The following is a 21,723-nucleotide window of genomic DNA, read 5'->3' on the forward strand; positions in this document are numbered from 1 at the left end:
GTGTCTGAATATTTCATTTTCATACTTTTTTGAGGGTAGATTGCTAGAATCAAACCCAGGGTCATGTGTAAGCTAGGGAGGGGCTCTAGCTATATCTCTAACCCCATATAGTGTTTAATAGATACATTACTACCTAACACTTTTATGTATTATAATGCATAATATACATAATGTATAATTACAGAAGTTAGCAGTGGAGGTGCTTAATTTCACCAAATGGCTTTGAAGATGCAATGTAAGATATTAGATTTATAGACTGGGGGCAAAAAGCAATCCTCCTATTTGCAGACACTAAACTTACCTTCTGGAAGGAGTATGCTAAGTGTTGTTTTCTGCCCTTATATAAGGTGTGGGGCTGATCAAATGGGAGGAGATAGCATATGGATTATTAACTTAATAACTTTTTCTAACATTTTTTCTTTTAGTAATAAAATAATAAAAGTGATGACATCTATTTTGTGTAAATGAAAAGTGGCCAAGGCCAGAGAAGTACTGAAAATGAGATCTGGGATGTAATCTTGGATTACTGGATCCAAAATCTATATTCTTTTCCCTACACTGAAGTGCTAACTCAGTCATTTCTATCTATAATACTTTGTATTTGCAGGATGAAAATTTTGCAGTATGGTAAAGATTTCAGAGAAGAATAGGTTCTGATACAACAAATTGATGTCGAAATAAAAATATAGAATGCATGCCATCTCTCACTTCAGTTAATTCATGAGTTCACTTAGTCAATAAAGTTACTGATTGCTTTTCATATTTCAGGCCTGGTCTCGGCTCTAGGAATATAATGTAGATAAATCTCTAGTTTTCTTCACAGTTTAGGACAATAGACAGGAAGAAGTGAACAGACACATACTTCAACTATTTAAAATCTTATAGAGGCTAAACGCTCTTGGCCACTCCTATCTACTCAGTAGGCTGATATCTGAGCATCGTGGTTCAAAGCCAGCACAGGTAGGAAAGCCTATGAGACTCTTATCTCCAATTAACCACCAGAAAAGTGCACCTGGTGCTTGGGCTCAAAATGGTAGCACTCTCTCCTTTAGCAAAAGGAGCTCAGGGACAGCACCAGGCACTGAGTTCAAGCCCCTTGGCAGGCAATAAATAAACCAATAATGAAATCTTGCCCCTCAGTAGATAACTATATCACGAAAATGTGCTACATATACAAAATGGAATTGTGAATGACATTGTCCCGTTCATAAGGAAATGGAAAGATTTGGGAAGAATTAAGTGAAGCAAGCCAGACTGAAAGAAATGCATGTGTAATAATTACAAGATGTCTATGATATTCTTAGAGGCTCACAAAAGCTAGCTCATCATAATGAATTTCAAGAAATGGAAACTAGGGTTGTTGTTTTTTTTTTTTCTGGCTGCAAGTTTATTCAACACAAATAATCCTCTCCATCTTTACTGGGGGGGGCGGGCTGTCCACGTCCACAACCGAATCCACCTCTAACCTGAAATTCAGTTGCTGACCCAGCCGCAGCCTGGGCTTTCTTGTCAGCACCAGGGGGTACAACGCTCTGTCTGTAGGTGTCTCTGTCCGCTTCACCTCTTATGAGTCTTGCAGGCCTCTCACCCCCCCAGACCTTTGGGCCGAGGCCTGCCAGTCTCGGGTCTGCTGCGGCGCAAGGTAGCAGGCACAATCTCAGGAGGCAGATGGAGGTAATCTCCGAGATACTGGATGCCTTCGTTGGTTAGGTACCAATAAAAAGGCCTCCAGGCAAACTGTCCTTCACGTAGCCTCGAGACTTGAGAGACTGCATGGCCTTCATGACGTGAAGGTTGGGCACATTCTTGTCTGCTAGCTCTGGGTGCTTGGGCATGTGGACATCCTTCTTGGCCACCATAATCCCCTCCTTAAAAAGGAGTTCATAAATGGCAATCCGGTTCTTCTTGGGCATCAACATCACGGCGGCTTCAGGGTCCGAGGCCGAGGCTGGAAAAGAAGAAACTAGGGGTTTTAATAACATACTGTTTGCAGTTCTTTCTTTCCTCCCCCCCTGTTTTATTTTTATGCCCTGCTGTCACTGTCTTATTTCTTTACCCTTTGTCTTGTAGGCAAGTTTATCTGGTTTGCTAAGAGAAGGGGAATAACAGAAATTATGGGAAAAAGGATAAACCAAACCAATATAACAGTGATACCCACTAGACATTATGTTAGAGATGAACTTTACAACTTGGGAGGAGTTGCAGAGGAGTTTGGATGGAGAGTGGGAGAAAATGAGGCGGGGTAACACTGTTCAAAATCAAATGTACTCATGACCTTACTTATGCAATTGTAACTCCTCTGTACATACCTTTCACAATAAAAAAAAGCTATAAAATATTTTTTTAAAAAAAAAGGACACAATGAGTGGATAGATAGAACCATGAGGAGAATGAGTGTCTACTTGCTTGAAATAGTATGTCCCAAGGGTTCATTTAGACTCACATCTGAGATTGAGAAGATGATCACCACATGAAAATGGAAAATTGTGACTTTTGTGGATACCACATTCTAAAGACCCAGCAAGATTGAAGGGACCTAAACAAGATAACAGGCATAGATATGCATGCCCAGCATTCTGGAATGGATAGAGATTCTGGTGTCAACTTGAATGACATAACCAAACCCTGTCTCCAAAAAAAGTGGGGGAAGAAGTAGATGCCTAATAGTAGCCCCAATGTAAAATCATTTGAGACATTTATGGGTTTGGTCAATTCACTGGTTCAAACACAACATTTTCTTCTTTCAAGCTCATTTCTGACTACTGGAATTGACTATTACTATTTATTTTTCCAGATGTATATTTCAACTTTGGTTATGTCTTTGTTTTTCGGATACATCTGTCAGGATCTCTGCAGGAAACAAGAATGCCTATCAGATGTTTTAACTGAAATATTTGAAAAGAAAGGATTCTGCATAGAAAAAATAGGCACAGTTGAGGAATCTAACCAAATAGTGTTAGGAAATCATTTCACACCTAAATCTGTAGCATCATTAGAATGAGACCTAGGAAAGGGCATTCTTCTGGATCTGTAATCAAAGAAGGAAAGAAAGCTATCCCACAGTGCCGAACTTATCCTTCCCAGGGTCTGCATGTGTGCAATGGTTGCTGCTAGAAATGCAGTGGTCTCTGTTGACAATCCACCTCAGCCTTGCTGGCCTCATTACACACAACCCTTCTATTCCCAGCTTTGCTGAATTCCCTAGCAATTCTGTTAAAGGCTCTCCTGATCTTGCTTTATTCTTTAATAACTGGTAGTTTTGACTTGCCCTTTCTTGTGATAACTAACTCTTTGCACGAAGACTACTGTACTTGTCACCTCTAGGCTATTTCTAATTCTTTATTAGCTATATAAAAATGTGTGTGGTGGTGGTAAGGAGGAGCTCATATATTTCAAGGAAATCTACTTTCCTCTGGCTGTTCCATGTTGCAGGAGACCCTTGGAAAAACTCTCTTCTTCTGGTCTGAAACAGGAACAGGTGCTCTTGCTTTTCAGTCCCCAGTGCCATGTGGGGATTCCCATATTGTGTTCAAGCCAGGAAAGGAGCAGCTCACACCAGCATCCATACTCCTTATTCTCCCTCCCTTTGCTCTTCAGATTTCTCCCCTCATCTCAAAAAAGGTTCTTACTCATAAATGATCATATATTATTACAGAATGTATAGTTCAAAAACTAAAATAAAATGTGATGAGGTCACCAAAATGAAACCAAAAAGGTAAAAGCAATAAAGCACCTGTACAACTGACTTTAACTGGATTCCTTCAGGTGATACCAGGTGCTATAACAAAGTCCCACATGTCAATGACTAAACACAAAACATAAAACAATTCTACTCATGTACTATTTTAATGAGGATCTTCACATTTGAGAGTTCATCAAGAGATGATAATAGGGTGGCAGAGACTCTGTTGTCTTTGCCATGTGGCTCCCAGGGTCATCTTGGGTGCTAATGTCTACTTGGAAGAAAAGGAAAAATACCAAGAAGAAGGCACACCTGCTTTTTAATGACCATGGTATAGAAATGACTAGTTGCATAGCTCTATTTAGATAAAAGAGATACTGGAAAAGTAGTCCCTTGCCAGGCAACATCTTCTAGCAACAACCAGATGCCCAAAAAAGAGCATGCATCTTCGGAAGGCAATTATCTGTTTACACATCATCATAGTGTGTTTGTAGCAGCGAAGGAAAGTGCAAGGACTGAACTTGGTCCTAGCCTTCTACTTTTTTTTTGCATCATAGATGTGTTTATTCTATAATATTACATGTGTATTTTCAATGGTGACTAAAAGATACTACCCTTAATACTTTCTACAAATAGTGATGATTTCCTTTAAAAAATCTATTATGAATTTGAAGAGTAGCTACTCTTTTCTGTTTAATATTTAGGTTGGTAAGGAATACAAGAACAGATAGCCTATGGATTTTGATTGCTAAATATCAGAGACATATGTGTAAAGTACAGAGTGCCTGTCCTTTTGAATCACACTGACTTGAGCATAAATTGTGGCTAGCCCTCTGCTTCAATGTGTTTTCTTGCCAAAAATAGTTTAATATATCTAAGTCTTCCTTTGCTCAATTGTAAAATGGAAATGAATGTTTGATGCTTGGTCCCCCCCGCCCCTCTCTCTCCGTCTCCCTCCCTCCCTCCCTCCCTCCCTCCCTCCCTCCCTCCCTCCCTCTCTCTCTCTCTCTCTCTCTCTCTCTCTCTCTCTCTCTCTCTCTCTCTCCCTCCCTCCCCTCCCTCCCTCCCTCTCTCTCTCCCTCCCTCCCTCCCTCCCTCCCTCTCTCTCTCTCCCACCCTCCCTCTCTCCCTCCCTCCCTCCCTCCCTCCCTCCTTCTTCTTCTTCTTCTTCTTCTTCTTCTTCTTCTTCTTCTTCTTCTTCTTCTTCTTCTTCTTCTTCTCTCTCTCTCTCTCTCTCTCTCCCTCTCTCTCCTCTCTCTCTCTCTCTCTCTCTCTCTCTCTCTCTCTCTCTCTCTCTCTCTCTCTCTCTCTCTCCCCTATCTCAGGGAGCTGATCCCACCAGTTGATGCATGTGCTAGATCATGTTACATATTGTTGATGAATATATGTTACTCTTTAATTCTCACATTCTTTCTGTAAATGGAGCCTGTTTTCGTCTTTCTCTCCATCTGGTAACTGACATAGTCATTGATTCCACTCTTAACCCCAAACCCCTTCAGGCCAAAGCCAATTAAGTATTCTCCAAAATTAGTAAAACCTTGGCTCATTGTCTAAGTTTACTTTTATCTCTGTTTTAGCCAAATTCGCTAAGGTTGTCTCTGAGCAATTGCTCTCTCAACTTAACCTGGGCCCTCTTTCTTATATACTCTTTCTTATAGACCCCCTTTCTTGAATTTCCCTTCTGGTTTCATTAAGTACATGAAGAGATATTTATTCCTTTATTTGGATTATATCCCATAATCTCAAATATTACTGCCCTGCTCTCTGCTGTATATTATTCCTAGCTTTCATTTGTGATAGGAAGACAATCACTTGTTAAGAGTGACATGCAGAAAATCCAGTGAAAGCCTTTCTTGAACGTCACTCTAAAAAGGTACTACTTACTCAGATCTTTGATTCTGGTCTCAAAACCAAGTAATGTAATATTTTCACATCACCACATTTTCTGGTTACTTTACAATGCAGGTAAACACCAGCATTCCTGTCATGGATACAGGAACACATCTCAGCCTTCAGTTAGATCTCCTTTTGTCGTCGTCGTCTTCTTCTTCTTCTTCTTCTTCTTCTTCTTCTTCTTCTTCTTCTTCTTCTTCCTCTTCCTCTTCCTCTTCCTCTTCCTCCTCCTCCTCCTCCTCTTCCTCTTCCTCTTCTTCTTCTTCTTCTTCTTCTTCCTCTTCCTCTTCCTCTTCCTCCTCCTCCTCCTCCTCTTCCTCTTCCTCTTCTTCTTCTTCTTCTTCTTCTTCCTCTTCTTCTTCTTCTTCTTCTTCTTCTTCTTCTTCTTCTTCTTCTTCTTCTTCCTCCTCCTCCTCCTCCTCCTCTTCCTCGCCCTCCTCCTCCTTCTCCTACTCCTCCTCCTCCTCCTCCTCTTCCTCTTCCTTCGTCTTCTTTTTGGTAAATCATGGGGCTTGAATACTGAGCCAGGGTACTATCCCTGAGCTCTTCAACTCAAGCTAGCTCTCTACCACTTGAGTCACAAATCACTTCCAGTTTTCTGATGATTAACGGGAGATAAAAGTTTCACAAACTTTTGTGTCCGGGCTGGCTTTGAACTGCAACCCTCAGATCTCAGCCTCCTGCATAGCTAGGGTTACAGGCATGAGGGCCCCGGCACCAGGCTCTTCTTTTCTCTTCTTTACTAGATACGGTAAGCAGAAAATCACTTCAGAATATGGAATATCCTGACCAACATGACTTACCTGGGTTTGGCTGGGCTAATCTTCCTTGCTTCTTCTAATAGCTTTTCCTCAAATGACTACACATGCCCAGTGAGAATGATGACTTCTCTCTGGATCTGCAAATAGAACAAGTTGTAAATAAGGTAATCACAGATTGAGCTGCATAAGACAGACATCTATGATTGCTAGGCCACTAACAATGAACTCCATTTTATTTGGGGGAAATACCTTCCCTGACACATGTGCCTTGGTCAAAGGTTTCTTCTCTAAACAACCACCTGGAAACCTGAGCAAATGACTGAGGCTTGCTCCCATCTGGAACTGTAAATTCTGAAGAATCTCACAAGCCTAGGTATTCACCAAGATTATGGCCAGCAACCAGAATAGAATAGAATAGCTGTAGGATAGGATAGGATAGGACAGGACAGCTATTGTGATGGTTGCTACTGGCCATAGAAATCCAAGGTGCAAGTGTTATCCTCTTAACCACCTCTTCCTTTGGTGTTACATAACTATGTAATCATTTTTTTTAAGTCCTCGGGCTTGAACTCAGGGCCTGAGTACTCTCCTTGGGCTTTCTCAAGGCTAGAGCTCTACCACTTGAACCACAGCACCACTTCTGGCTTTTTCTATGCACGTGGTACCGAGGAATCGAACCTGGGTCTTCGTGCATTCTAGGCAAGCACTTTCCCACTAGGCCAAACTCCCAGCCCTGTAATAGTATTTGAATCTAGTTTTCCAGTTCTTTTGTCTACACAGTAAGCTATCTGGTAGCATTCCACTATGTTTTCAATCTATGCTAGCCACAGCTAATTTGTGTATTTATAACTTAGCTGGTGCAGCATATGATGTCTGGTTCATGAGATCTCATAATTAAGCAAAATGTCATTGACTTTAAGTTATAAAAGCGGAGGTTGCATCCTCGCACTGCTACTTTTAAAAAGTACATATTTAAGGTACATATTTTTAGTCAGAGTTTATGAGCTTTCATATAAAATAGAGATAATGAGATTCTTCTAAATGCCTAGTGTGATAGGTTTTCTTAAAAGCCCTTTCTTCTTGACTTGTATAAAGTTTCTATGAAAATGGGCCCCATTTATAGTTAGAGTGCCATTTCAGTTTTAAGCCATCATGTGTCTCCTTTTCATAACTAGAATATTATTTTTATTTCCATTTTTTGAGATCTTTGTATTATATTGACCAGGTTGATGTCAAGCATTCAATCCTCCTGCCCCAGCTTCCTGTGTGCTGTGATTGCATGCATACTCCACTGTGCCTAGAAACTGACATTCTTTTGTGCAAAACAGTTGACTTTTTTAGGCCAGTCAAGTCTGTGCATTCACTAACCATGGGTTGAAAGTATTTGATATACCCTATCTGTACAGACATTTCTATTCTTGCCTTTCCTCTCTAAACAATAGAACATGACTACTATTTAGATAACATTTACATGGTACTAGGTAGTGCAAGCAAGCTAGAGATGACTTAGAGTATATAGGACTATATACATGAGTTATGTGTGATAATGCTCAATTTAGTGAATCAAAAGTATAGAAATTTAGTGTCAGATGGAAACAAGAAGCCTAATGGAATCAATCCTCCATGAATGCTCAGGGATGATTTATTTAGTACTCAAATGTATTTTCCTGAACTTTTGTCTCTGATATCTTTGATCTCCAGTACCAAATTCTTTATTTCTGCCTTTCAATCTATGACTTGAAATTCCAAATAGGAAATGTGTGTGGTGTTGTGTGTGTGTGTGTGTGTGTGTGTGTGTGTGTGTGTGTGTGTGAATCCTATATATCTCCTATACATATGGGTATACAGGATATCATGTATATATATATACATATATACTTTTGGAATTCTAAGTCATATATAAATATATATGATATATATCTATATGCCAATAGCCTAGGAACTTAATAATTATCTATATAGATATAGATAATATCTTCTGAGAGAAATATTTATAAGCATACAGCAATGAACCTTTTGGATTTAAAATGATAGGATCTCCTTTTTCATGATCTTTCAATAATAACTATCTTCACATTTCCATTTTAGAGCATTACTGTTAGACAAGATAATTTATGAGAAAAAAGATTGATCTGCAAAATAGTGTGTAATTGCTCCCAAAGAACTTCACCTCCTATCGTAGTGCCCCTCCCATTTGGAGTGTGAACTCTCTCTGGTTAAAAAATGGCATATGCCACAAAGGATGTTGTATGTGAATTTTAGGGCTAGGTAATAAGAATCTGGAACATAGTATAATTTTGTAATACTTGCTAATGAGGAAGCCAGCTACCAAGGAGAACTCTGACGACAATGGGACTTTCATACTGTAAAACAGTCCAAGCTAATCATATGGAGAGGATGTATGGAGAAAGAAAGACATGTAACCAATATTCATCACTCCCACCCCACTATTCCAATAGCCTAGGAAATAGATGTATGCACAAAGAAGGAACCTTGTACATTCAATGACATTAGGTACCATGTGGACACGAAATGATTAACCCAACTGACAATGTAAGCCAAAGTTCTGGACCTAGTGCTCTAGCTGAGCAGTTTAGTCCTCAGACATTATGAAATGCAGATGAGTTGCTCTGTGTGTGTGTGTGTGTGTGTGTGTGTGTGTGTGTGTGTGTGTGTGTGTGTCTACGTCTAGCCTGAATATTAGAGTTGTGAGTGTAATTAAATGACTGTTGTTTGACACTAGTTTTAGGTGAGTTGTTATGTAGCTGTTAAGAACAGAAACCTACTAAGTTTGTTTATTTTTACATAAAGAAAGTCTTCACCTGAGCAAAGTTCTCTCATGATGGGTCATGAGAAGGGCTTATAAAAATCTCCCCTTTGCAAGACTCACTGGTATGCTTCAGACTAGTAGGTAAATGGTTCATGCACTGCCTCTTCTACTGAAAGCATTGCTGCTGATGAATTATAGACCTCTCCCACTGAGAAAATGTTGACCTGTTGTTATTCCAGTGCCACTGCAGCAAATGCTCTGAGTCCAGGTGACAGATCCTTGACATCAATGACACTCTGCCCCAGAAACCCATCTTCCCTTCAAGTGCTTTCTGAATCAAAATAAATACACATTAATAATGCTATTATATCCGCTATCAGTCTTAAGCCTATCTTTTTAGATATAATTTTAAAACAATTCTTCCTTAAAAGGTGAAATGAATTGAGAATCTTTTAAAAAACAATTTTTAAAGTGGTGATTTACTGAAAAAGCAGCTCCTAAAATATATGTAATAGGAGGGATTCTATATAATTTAAATATTCTGCTTTGTGCTTTTCCAATTTCCTATAAAGGATACATATATCTTTTGCAATCAAAATGAAATGTAATCATAAATACCTGGGTATAAAATGGGCAGTGACCAACTCGGTACATACCTGGATAGTATTATAACCTTTACATATGAACAGACATTCTTAGTCTTCTTTTTGTTAGTGAATGAAACAGTTAAGGCCGGTTTACTTTTTTTTTTTCTTTTTTTTTGCCATTCCTGGGCTTGAGCTCAGGGGCTGAGCACTGTCCTTGGACTTTCTCAAGTCTAGAGCTCTACCATTTGAGCCTCAGAACCACTTCTGGCTTTTTTCTATGTATGTGGTTTCTGAGGAATCGAACCCGGCTCTTCGTGCATGGTAGGCAAGCGCTTTTACCACTAGACCAAACTCCCAGCCTGGCAGGTTTACCTTTTAGAAAAGATTTAATTTGATGTAGGATTCTAGAGAATGAAAATATAAGATTGCATTTTTCCATTGAATTAGTGAGGGGCTTCTTGCTGAAGAAGTCCTGAAGTAGCACAGAGTATCACTCAAGGCAAATATGTGCGTGTGTGTGTGACAGAGAGAGAGAGAGAGAGAGAGAGAGAGAGAGAGAGAGAGAGAGAGAGAGAGAGAGAGAGAGAGAGAGAGAGAGAGAGAGAGAGAGAGAGAGAGTATGATCTCTGTCCTCTTCCTTATAAAGCCACCAGAGCTGGGCACGGTGGCTCATGCCTGTAATCCTAACAAAAGGAGGCTAAAATCTGAGGATCATGGTTCAAAGCCAGCCCAGACACAAAAGGACCTGAGACTCTTATCTACAATTAACCTCTAGAAAACGGAAAGTGGGGCTTGGCTCAAGGGTAGGGTGATAGCCTTGAGCTGAAGAGCTCAGGGACAGCACCCAGGCTGAGTTCAAGCCCCACAACCCCTCCCTCCAAAAAAAGAAAAAGCCACCAGAGTTAAATCTTGGATCTCCTTCCCAGCCATTTCTTCAAGGTACCCCTTCTAAACTATAATCAGATTAAGTTTTCATCCTTCTTAGCACTGATTCTGTTTTCTTTTCTTTTTCTTTTTTTTTATTGTCAGTCATGGGGCTTGAACTCTGGGCCTGGGTGCTGTCCCTAAGCTAGTGCTCTATAAAAGAACCTCAGAGACGGACCCTAGTCCCTGAGTTCAAGCTCCAGACAAGCAATAAAAACAAACAACAGCAACAACAAAAAACACACATTAGAGTGAATATTGCCAAGGAAGGATAAGAATTTTCCATCCTTGATTTTCGGTGCTTCATTTTTCTTCTGCTCAAGGAAGCTGTAACTAATTTTAAAATCTCTACATTCATTTTAGTAAACTTAGCTTCTTTGGGATCCGATCAGCTTTTTATTGAAGGCCTTTATAAGAAAGAGCTCCTGATTCTAATATCGTCATCACGTTTTTCACATTGTACTTTGCCCTGTTTATAAACATGCCTAAAAGAAAATCTTTCCAGACTTGGGAAAAATCATATTAAGTGAAGTAAGCCAAATCCAAAGGAACATTGGCTCAATGGTTTCCCTCATTTGTAATAATTAGTACACATCTAGGACTCTCCTAGCAAAGGATTACAATAGCTCAAAACCTAGGTACATAAGGTCATATAGGATGAGGCTAAATGAAAGGATCTCTAGGATATAGAAACAAGAGCTTTATCTTGTGTGATTGTTATTCCGAATGGTCTGTTATTTAGCTTCTCTTTTTGTTGCCCTTTGGTTAATGTCATATTGTTATTGTATCTGGCTTTGTTACCTGGTATATTGTATATCTGTTTATTTGATTATTTGAAATAGGAAAGGGAAGGGGGGGGAAACAAGATGATTGGGAGGGGGTGGTAGGAGTGAAACAGGACAAAACAGGAGAAGGGGTATCAAGATGTGAGAAGTAATGCACTTGTTGTCTGGTGAATGTAACTGTAACCCCTCTATACATTACAATAAAAATAAATAAATATATATAATTAAAAAATCTTTCCATATTTGACTCCTGAAAAGAGATGTAATTCTTCTAAACCATGTATCCTTTTCAGTCTCATGGACTCTGAAATGTATGCCACATTTTTTTTTCTTAACCACTGGCAAGCTTACTGCCAAATAAGTACCTCTACTTCAATATATTTGTAGGTCTAAATCATATTTATTTATTCTACTATTTCTGAACACACTTCTCCTTCATTTTTTTCTATTCTATCTTTAATATATAGTACTCATTTCATCTACCAACCTGCTAGACATATAATTAAACACATAAAAACACACAGTTAAAAGGTTTTCATATATTTTGAGGGGAAAGGAAACCTGATCAGATTAAGTGATGTAATTTCTGGCAATATTGTAAGCTATTTGTATTTGAGCTTAAATTGTTTTGAAAAATGAAGTTTTTACACCTTTATTGCTACTATTAAAATGCAAGATTAAATAAGAACTATAAAATAATAAAATTTCATAATTATTGCTTTTACTTCTGTAGTGATTTTTGTACATACCTGTAGGTTCTTACTTATTAATCAAGTAGTATCGTTTATCTTATACAAGAGAAAAATTTAAGAAATCTCTACAAAGATAAAATATAATCTGAAATATCCTTCTAATATCTGGGAACCAGTTTTCCTCTCTATGCAAATATATTTTATTTTAATATTGCTAGTGAAAGGAAAATGCCAAGAAAGCTAATTTTTACTAGAATAATGGGTCTTATATGAGGTATTCATACCTGAGGTATATGACTGGACAGATAGAATGAATAACAATGAATTTGTTTATTTGAAATAGGGAAGAGAAAGGGAAAACAAGACGAGCAGGAGCAGGTGGGTAGAGAGAAAATGTGAGAAAAACATGGGAAGGGGTATTAGTGTTCAAAAAGAAATGTACCCACTATCTGACGAACATAGCTGCAACCCCTCTATATAGCACCCAGACAATAAAATTTTTTTAAAGGGACAAAAAAGTAAGAGGCACAAAATGTATAACAAACAAACACACAAAGATTTTCTGCTTACGTGTCAATCTCTTCCATACTCAAGCTCCTAGATCACATGAGACCCTCCTACACAGGAAAGAGAAGGTCTATGGCAGAGGAACTTGGATTCTCAGCTGTATTCCAAGACCTATCATGCTAAGAAATCTAGACATTGCCCCCCTCCCCGCAAGCAGGTAAACTAAATCTGGCCATCTTGCTACCAAATCTGGCCATTGTGCCAGTTAGTCTTTCTGAGCTTTAACATTCAAGAAAAATAGTAATTCTATTGCAGCTAATCAAGAGGAATTAATAGCTAATGAGTATGAAGGAGGCTCAGAACAAGACTCTAAAGGTGACAGTTATAGTTATTAGTTTGACACTTGGGAAGAAACAAACTATATGTTATACTCTCCAGCAGTTCCAGTTTTCTGCCCAGGATAGGACAACTGCTTAAAAAGAAAACTAGGCCACAAACAATATATTGTTTTTCAGTATTTGAGTGCAGAGTAGAGGCCACTGCTTGAATTGATGAGGCTGACTGCTGTGGGACAGGATTAGCTTTTTGGAGTGCCACAGACAATGCTCCATTATATTTTAAATGACATTGTGTAGTCTTTCAAACAACGTTATCCCCTGTTCAGAGCACCACAGAAGAACAACTTGCTGTTCTGAACCCTGTCCCTTTGAGGATTATACTCTGTACCTGATCTGAGAGGTGCTATTGAACAAAAATAGCCTAGTGTCTTCTCTACCCTTCCTGGTGGGATGGACCAGAACAGGGATAAACAAGATGTACAAGCAAGACTGTGGTGGCAGTGGGAGGTTTGTCCTTCTTGTTTACAAAACATTATAAATACGGCCCTGCAAAAATTGCCTAGAGAGAAGGCTGACCTACTTATTGAGCAACAGTGCTTAAATGTCCTATACCCATCCAAAGTGCTGTCTTAAATGTCCAATACCCATCAGTGTGCCAGTTTGTGTGATAGGTAGGAGATCACCTGAGAGCAGTGGCACATGAATGTCATTGGTTATTTTTTAATTTTATTTTTTATTGTATTAATACAAGGGTTATGTCATTGGTCATTAACTGGCCTAAATTTTCATTCCTCAAAAAAATTTACTCAGGATACTCTCTAGAATTTTCTCTGACCCTGACACTCCTTTGGAGCATCGTTTTTTTTTTGCTAAGTTTATCCCACAACATTGCCCATTATCTCAATCACTATCAGTTCTACAAGATGTGGAGCTTTTGGGAGACATGTTTCTCTTTACATTTTTATGAGTGTGTTGTCTAGCATGTAGTATTTGATGTTTATTGAGTGTTGATTCATGGCATTTAACAGTCGGCTCAATCTAAAGCCCGGGACGCAGTGTTAAATATTTTAGTCACTTGTTTTCCTCTAGATTTATTTAGTGGTATCTTAAATATAGAGAGGTTTAAAATGGAGATGAAAGTTTCTAAGTGAAATTGACAATCATTACACATGGACATTCTGAGAGGCAGAGAAGTTAAACAAATTGCCTGAGTTCACAGCTCTGACCCATGGCAGAGGCAGAACTAAAACCAGGTCTTTGAGCTTTTGTTCAGTATTGTCAGATGATGCAATAAATCACCATTTTAAAACCAGAAAGCTCTTTTTCTCAGTGTTTCTGTTTCTGTTGGTTTCCTATAGCAACTCAGGTTCCAGTGGGATTTCATCTCCTTTGTAGGAATCCACAGAAACTGCACCCTAATCTTCTTTCCATCCGTGTCTTTTAAAAAAAATCCTCCCTTTGATGTTCCAAAAACAAAGTAGTTGAAATTGTCTCTGAGGATCCCATTCTGATTTTCTATTTAAATATTCATTTTCATTTTGATCAAAATCAATTGAAAACAAAATTTAAACTAACATCTTCTTCTGTCTTTCTCAAATCATTTTCCCTCAAAATTAGAGTTTTCCACTATTGCTCCAAAATATTGAAATAAAATATTAAAATATGCTTGTGACAAATTTTGTAAGGGAGATGTTTTGATTAGCTTTTCCAAATCTGAAAATAGTCTAACAATCTTACAAGCCAAAGTAAAAAACATATAGGACTGTGGTAGCTATATGAAAATGGGAATTCTTATGGGAAGCTAACAGAAGATCATTTCTGTTTTTACACTATTTGTCAATGTTTCAGCCTAGAATTTGCATAAGAAAAAGTTTAAAGTAGAAAGCCCATTCTCAAAAAGAACCAAATTACAAACGTGAAATAGAAGTGGCTTATGACAAAATATAAGAATAGTGATAACAAAAAATATCTACTGTCATCATCTTGAGCATGATTCAGATAGCTTTCCTTCTTTACTAACTGATTTCTTATAAAAGACATTAATGCTTTGCTCATTTTATATAACAGCAGCATATACTATATTTTCACATTTTCTGAGCAACAGCTATTAAGTGCTGAATTAAGCACTTAGTGAATTAAGTACGTAATGACTGCTGTTTGATCCTCATAGTGACTGTATTAGCATCACCCCTAGTGAGCAAACTAAGTAAGTGAACTAAACAGTGGAGCTGAAATTCAAAACCCCTTCCTCAGTTTGTGGGCAGCAAAACCTCTAAAGACAGGAAGAGATTTGCGATTCCTTTCTAATTTTTAAGAAGCTTACACAACCTCTTCCTACCTACCTTGCTACTATCTACAGCTCCAGGCTTAGAAGTTGATTTTCTTATGTGCAGCAGTAATGTTCAAAATAGGAAAATGAGAATTGCCTAGTTACCAACCATCAGCCCTACCTGGGCCATAGACCTGGAGCAGGGGTCACTGTGACTAACCATATCCTGTTCTGTTGGGACTCAGTGGAGCATGGGGACTGTTCCAGATTCCAGATGTAGGGCTAAAAAGATCCAAATGATAAAAATACACAAAAATTAGCGGGGTTGTGGCTCCATGGGGTAGGGTCGTAGCCTTGAGCTGAAGAGCTCAGGGACAGCGCTCAGGCCCAGAGTTCAAGCCTCATGACCCACCAAAAATACACAAAAATATGAGAGTGGTGCCCTTTACCCACTACCATGGAAGTCATTAGTTTTGCTTGTGATATTTGCAGATATCAAGTGACTATCTACTACTAAATTTTATCCAAAAACTGAAATTCTAGCAAGATAAACTAATGACAGGAAGTGAGGAGAATTAGTATAGAGACTAGATGCTGAGTCTCTGGAGCCAAATTGCATACAAATTGTTGCTTTCCTAACATGTGATGCTGAGAAATGTCTCAGTCTGTTCCTTAGTTTTCAAATTTGTGAGTGGATCCCATACTAACACTTACCTCAAATGTTTGTAGTGAGTGTTGAAAAACAATTCATGTAAATCCCTTAGGAATAATCCAAGTAAATATGTCTGCTATAAGGGGGTTTTTAGTAAGACCTCATTTAGAAGGCATTTTTTTACATAATGGTTAATGTCGACATTTTTAGAATAATTTCTCATAGTAGCTTGCAATTACCAAGAATTTTCCATTACATACCAATGTAAGGTTTACATTCTGAGTATTTCCTTTTGGAAAACTTAAATTCTTTGATCGGATAGTCATATAGTTAATAGCAACTCTCTTTTTGTTATTGTAAAGAAGATAGACAGAGAGGTCATGGTTACATTAAGTCAAATAAGGAATACATTTCTTTTAAAACAGTGTCACTCCTTTGCTCACCCCCTCAGTGGTTCCCTCTCGTCCACCCCCACAGCTGTAGAGTTCATTTTCAACATAGTTTCTAGTATCACTGATGCTTTTGTTCTCTTTTTGTCCTACCATTTCTGTGCATCCCTCCTACCCTTCCCCAAGACAGATAAACTTACAAACAAGGCAAAGGCACAGAAAACAAAAATAGCAACAATGGGGAAAAAAACTCCTGTTTCCATTTCTTGGAATTCATTTGGATAAATGTCATTTAATATGGTCATATACATATAGCTAATACACCTTTGTGATCTTCTCCTGAGAATATCCTCCTTTGGTCTCACTGTATGTATATCTAAAGTCTTGTATAATTTACCATCTCCAAGTATATTTTTTGTCTTTTACCATCCAGAGTGTTTACTTGTAGATTTATGGGCACATTCTAGCTAAGACAAATGAGGGAAAACCATGCAATGTATGTTCCTTTGGATCTGGTTTACTTCACATAATATATTTTTTCCATCTTTCCATTTCCTTGTGAATGGTACAATAGCATTCTTTGTGATTTATTAGAGCTGCATTTTGTGACAAAATTTCTTGATCCATTTGTCCATTCAGGGGCATCTGGGATGATTCCCTATTTTGGCTCTGGTAAACAATGCTGCAGTGAACATGGTTGTGATGGTATCTGTAGGGTGATGTTGTCTGGGTTCTGTTGGATAAATGCCCATGAGTGGAATTGTTTGGTCATAGGAAAGCTCTATGCTTAGTCTTTTGAAGGATCGCCATACTGCTTTCCAGAAATGTTGAACCCGCCAATGGAGCAGTAATGTTCCCTTCTGTTCACATCCCAGCCAACATCTGCTAATGATAGTTTTCTTGATGATTGCCATTCTAACTATGGTAAGATAGAATCTCAATCTCATTTTGATATGCATTGCTTTTACGGCCATAGATGTTGAACATTTCTACATGTTTAGTGACAGATTTAAGGAAATGGAAAAACCTTCCATGTACCTGGATTGCAAGCATTAACTTACTTGAAAAAGTCAATAGTGCCCCCAACTACTTAAAAATTCAATACACATCAAAGTCCCAACAACATTCTTCCATGATTTGGAGAAAGCAATCCAAAAAATCAGATGGAATAATGAAAGAGTATGGATAGCAACAGAGTTGGAGGAATATCAAAACCAAACTTCAAACTCTACTATAAAGCCACAGTAATACAAATAGCTTGGTATGCACTGAGGAGCAATAGAACAGTATAGAAGACCCAGAAATGAACCCACAGACCTATAGTCATGTAGTATTTGATATGGGGATCCAGAATACAGGATGGAAAAATACAGCCTCTTCAACAAATGGTCCTTGGCAAAACTGGCTATACACATGCAGAAATCTGAAGCTGGATCCTTATATATCACCCTGCACCAGAATCAATTCCAAACAGATCAAAGACCTCAAAATAAGCCCAGATACCATGCAAATATTACAGAAAAGGGTAAGGGAAACACTAGGGCTCCTAGAAGTGGGTCAAACTTACTAAGTAAAGACTCAGATTCACAACAAATCGAAGAAAGACTGGATAAACATAATTTCATCAAACTGAAGAATTTCTTCATGGCAAAGGACATAGCTAACAAGGTAAAAGCCCATGGAATGGGAGAAGGTTTTTACAAGATATGCATCAGACAAGGGCCTCATATCTAAAAATTACTTAGAGCTCAAAAAAAATTAAACTCCAAAAATAAACCATCAAAGAAACAACAACCCAAATAATAAATAGGCTAAACACTTAAAGAGAGACTTCTCAATAGTGGCAACTCTTGAATGGCTGCATTAATGGAAGACAGTAAATACCTTCATCATTCAAAACAACAGTTCATGTTGTAATTTTTCTTTAATTTTCTTTCTGAGATTTTTTTTCCTGGCAGATTAACCTTTCCTTCAATTCCACAAATATTTAGTAAACATCCATTTTGTGTCAGGTCCTGTGCTACGCAAGGGATACAGAATTCAACAGCAGAAGTTCCGCATGGGGAAAGTCAGCTCCGCAGGAAAATAGGCTGTAGAGAGTTTGTAGAAGGTGCACAAAACTTCATGTCTTCTAGGAAGCACTGGACAGATTTGTGGATGAAGGACATCCCTGCTTGTGAGCAAGAAAGTCAGGGAACACAGCCAAGACAGGGGAACAGCTATGAAAAGTCTGGGAGAACACAGATTTGGGAGAAATAGATAACGATACTGAGTTCAACCTGAAATTGACTAGTATATGAGTGACAAGAACCTGTTTCTATGTGATGCCAGCTGTGAAAAAGGTTGGAAAGAGGGACAGGTTAATTAAAGGAATCCAGTAAGACTATCTAGATTGAGAGAAAGAGCACACAGGATGTGTTCATTTTAAAAAGAGTAGCAAGCTGGGTGCCGGTGGCTCATACCTGTAAAATCCTAGTAATTTAAGAGGCTAAAATCCGAGCATACTGGTTCAAAACCAGCCCAACTTTTGAAAATCTTTGAGACTCTTGTTTCCAATAAGCTACTCCCCCCCAAAAATAGCAGAAAGTGGACCTGTGGTTCAAGTAGTAAAGTATTAGTCTCATGGGACAGTACCCAGGCACTTGTTCAAGCCCCAGAACTGGCATGAAAAATAAACATTAAAGTTTAAAAATAAAAGTAATAAATAAGAGTAGCAATATTCCAGAAGATAAAGTAGACTACATTCCAGAAGGAGGGTGGCACAAGTCCATTGCTTAAAGGATCTGGAGGTCTACCCAGTGGTAGAAGATGCAGCTTCTCAGTGTCTAAGTATGCAGGGTTGGGTGGCAGAGCCAGTGGGCAAAGTGATTGAGTTTAGAGACCATCAAAAGACATTAATCCAAGTGATTAGGTTTGTAGTTTAATTGCATGTGAATTCTATCCAGAAGATCATCCATAAGAAAGTATTAAAGAGCAGGCTTAAATGAGAGCAGACTAGAAAGCAGAGAGGGGAACTTTAGAAACTTGTCAGGATGCAGAAAAAAAAACCCACACATCGAAGTGTTTCCTATTTTTCTAAATTAACCATCTGTAGAGAAGCAACAACAAGAATGGAATTGAATAGTTCCTGTTTCTTTTCACATAATTTCTCTTTTCTGTAGAATTTAACTAGACTAAAGGTAAAATGAAAAAAGTTCAATATAAGAATCACATTTTGTTATTGATGCTGGTGTTTGACTTCTGACTAAAGGCAAGGAATATAAGAATACATAAAAATTTAAAAAGAATTTAAAAATCAAAGGAAAAATTTCAAACCTCTTTTGGAGAATATGTCTATTCATAATGTTTGGTAACTAGAAAATTCTAACAAAACTGGCATTGATTTTCAGTGACATGATAAGGCTGAATATGTTTTGTGTATCTAATTATGATCTATTAGAGAAATGTAATATTGATTTGTATTCTCTGTACTAGTCTATATATATTGGTATATTTAACTCATTATTCTACTGACATACCAACAAATTAAATTAATTCCAGTTCTTATAGCCTTAACTGACAATCATTTTGCCCTGTATCTATCAAGAAATAAAATATCTATTGTCTTACCTTAGAAACACAATTTTTTAAATTGTATTTTATTGTCAGATGATGTAAAGAGGGATTACAGTTACATTCATCAGGTAGTGGTTATATTATTTCTCCTTTATTGATACCCTTTCCGATGTTTTTCTCCCAGTTTCCCTCCCCACCACCCACTCCCAGTCATCTTGTTTTTCCCCATCCCTTCCCTATTTCAAATAGGCAAACGTATATTCAATATACCAGGTACCAAAGTCAGATTCAGTGACAACATGAGATAAACCATAAGAAGAGAAACCAAACTAAATGAACAAAAACAACCAAAAGAAAGGGGGGGAAAGGAGGGAGGGAGGGAGGGAAGGAAGGGAGGGAGGGAAGGAGAGAGAGAGAGAGAGAGAGAGAGAGAGAGAGAGAGAGAGAGAGAGAGAGAGAGAGAGAGAGAGAGAGAGAATCTAACTAACCTCACACAGTAGGTTGAGAGCAACAAACACAGAAATCAAGCTATTGAGAAACACAATTTGGAATTTCCCCTTAAGGAATACTTAATTCCAGAGTATGTCGCAGGCTTCCATAAGAAAATCATTTCCTTAATCTTTCCTTCCCTGAAACTAGCTTATTTCTTTTTGTTTTGTTTTCCACAGATTCCCCTTAAGATATGAAATGCCCACATTTGTGTTTCAGTCTTTCCTCCAGCAGCAACACTCTCTACCACATATTTACATAATCCGGGGGCCAGCTCATCTGTCCTTCCCTCTTATGTGGGCAAAGGCCTCTCTGAGGTGGCACTGCATTAATTAACTCAACGACATCACTAGCAGAACCAAGCTCACTCCACACACATTCTGAGCTTATCGAGGAAGGATGTGGATGACATCAGGGGAGGATTTTACAAGACTTCTGTCTAGACTGCCAAAACAATCTGTGGTGGGAGAAAATTGCGTAAATATGGGCTACCAGGAAACAGGCATTTTTCTTCTCCCCTCCTTGTGGTCTTTTTTTGGTGTGGGACAGAGTGAAGTCTGGGCTGGCAATTCTGTAAATTATACTCTTTGAATTATGTAATAATAACTCAAGAACCAGAATGATTTAATGCCACATGGTAAGTGAATGTAGGGATCATTCAGACCAAATAAATAGAAATGAGTGACTTTGAGTCGCATGAACTTACATGTTTCTTCAAATCCTAGTTTTTTCTGAGGATTTGTGGGCATTCTCGATGGACGATCCAAGTATTAATAGATAGACAAGTTATTGTCCAATTTTGTCGCTTAGTTGAAGAACAGAAACAATTAATATGCCCTCTTCCCTGCCTACTACTACTTCAGGTAAAGCAGAGCCCCAAATGGTTAAAGTGTAAGGGAAAGAGCCCAAATGGCTTTGATATGCCAAACAATGTATCCTTTTCCAGAACACTGAAACTCACCGACTTAAAGATGATTGTTTAGTTCTCCACAAAAGCACAACTCGATGAATTTTCATCACCAGTCTTTTTTTTTAAAAAAAGATTTTATTAATATTGATTTTTATATCATATCATGAGTCTTTTTAAAGCTTTTCAGGTATCTAGGAGTTACAAAAATGAGAAAATAAGTATACTTCTTATGGAGTTAGGTTCAGCTAAACCTATTCTGTAGTTAATATTTCTCTGATTCAAACAAAACCTTGTACCCATGAAAAGAGGCAGGGTTACATAGAACTTAACTTGAAATGTTGCTTTTATTCCATCAGTATTTCTCTTTACATGCATGCTATTCCATTTCATTAATTAACTCCCCTTTTACTCCCTATTTATACCATCTACTCTACACCACAAAACCACTTTAAATCACCCCAGTTTGCTCCATTTTTGGATTTATTTGGGACTTAGACTTTTTAAAGAATTGTGAAAGGTT

General features: G+C 38.1%; 1 pseudogene across 1 annotated transcript in view; it reads right to left on the reverse strand.

The window, feature by feature from the left end:
* Window positions 1-1,391: 1,391 nt before the first annotated feature.
* Window positions 1,392-21,723, reverse strand: part of LOC150065472 (small ribosomal subunit protein eS10 pseudogene) — a 95,542-nt pseudogene continuing 75,210 nt past the window's right edge. The window contains exons 2-3 of the transcript XR_016534827.1: window positions 6,379-6,473; window positions 1,392-1,948 (exon numbers count right to left, since the gene is read on the reverse strand). The product of XR_016534827.1 is annotated as a small ribosomal subunit protein eS10 pseudogene (transcript). The remainder of the gene's footprint in view (window positions 1,949-6,378; window positions 6,474-21,723) is intronic.

The sequence above is a fragment of the Megascapheus bottae genome, chromosome 3 (assembly GCF_031878675.1).
Source record: "Megascapheus bottae isolate mThoBot1 chromosome 3, mThoBot2.hap1, whole genome shotgun sequence".
Taxonomy (NCBI): domain Eukaryota; kingdom Metazoa; phylum Chordata; class Mammalia; order Rodentia; family Geomyidae; genus Megascapheus; species Megascapheus bottae.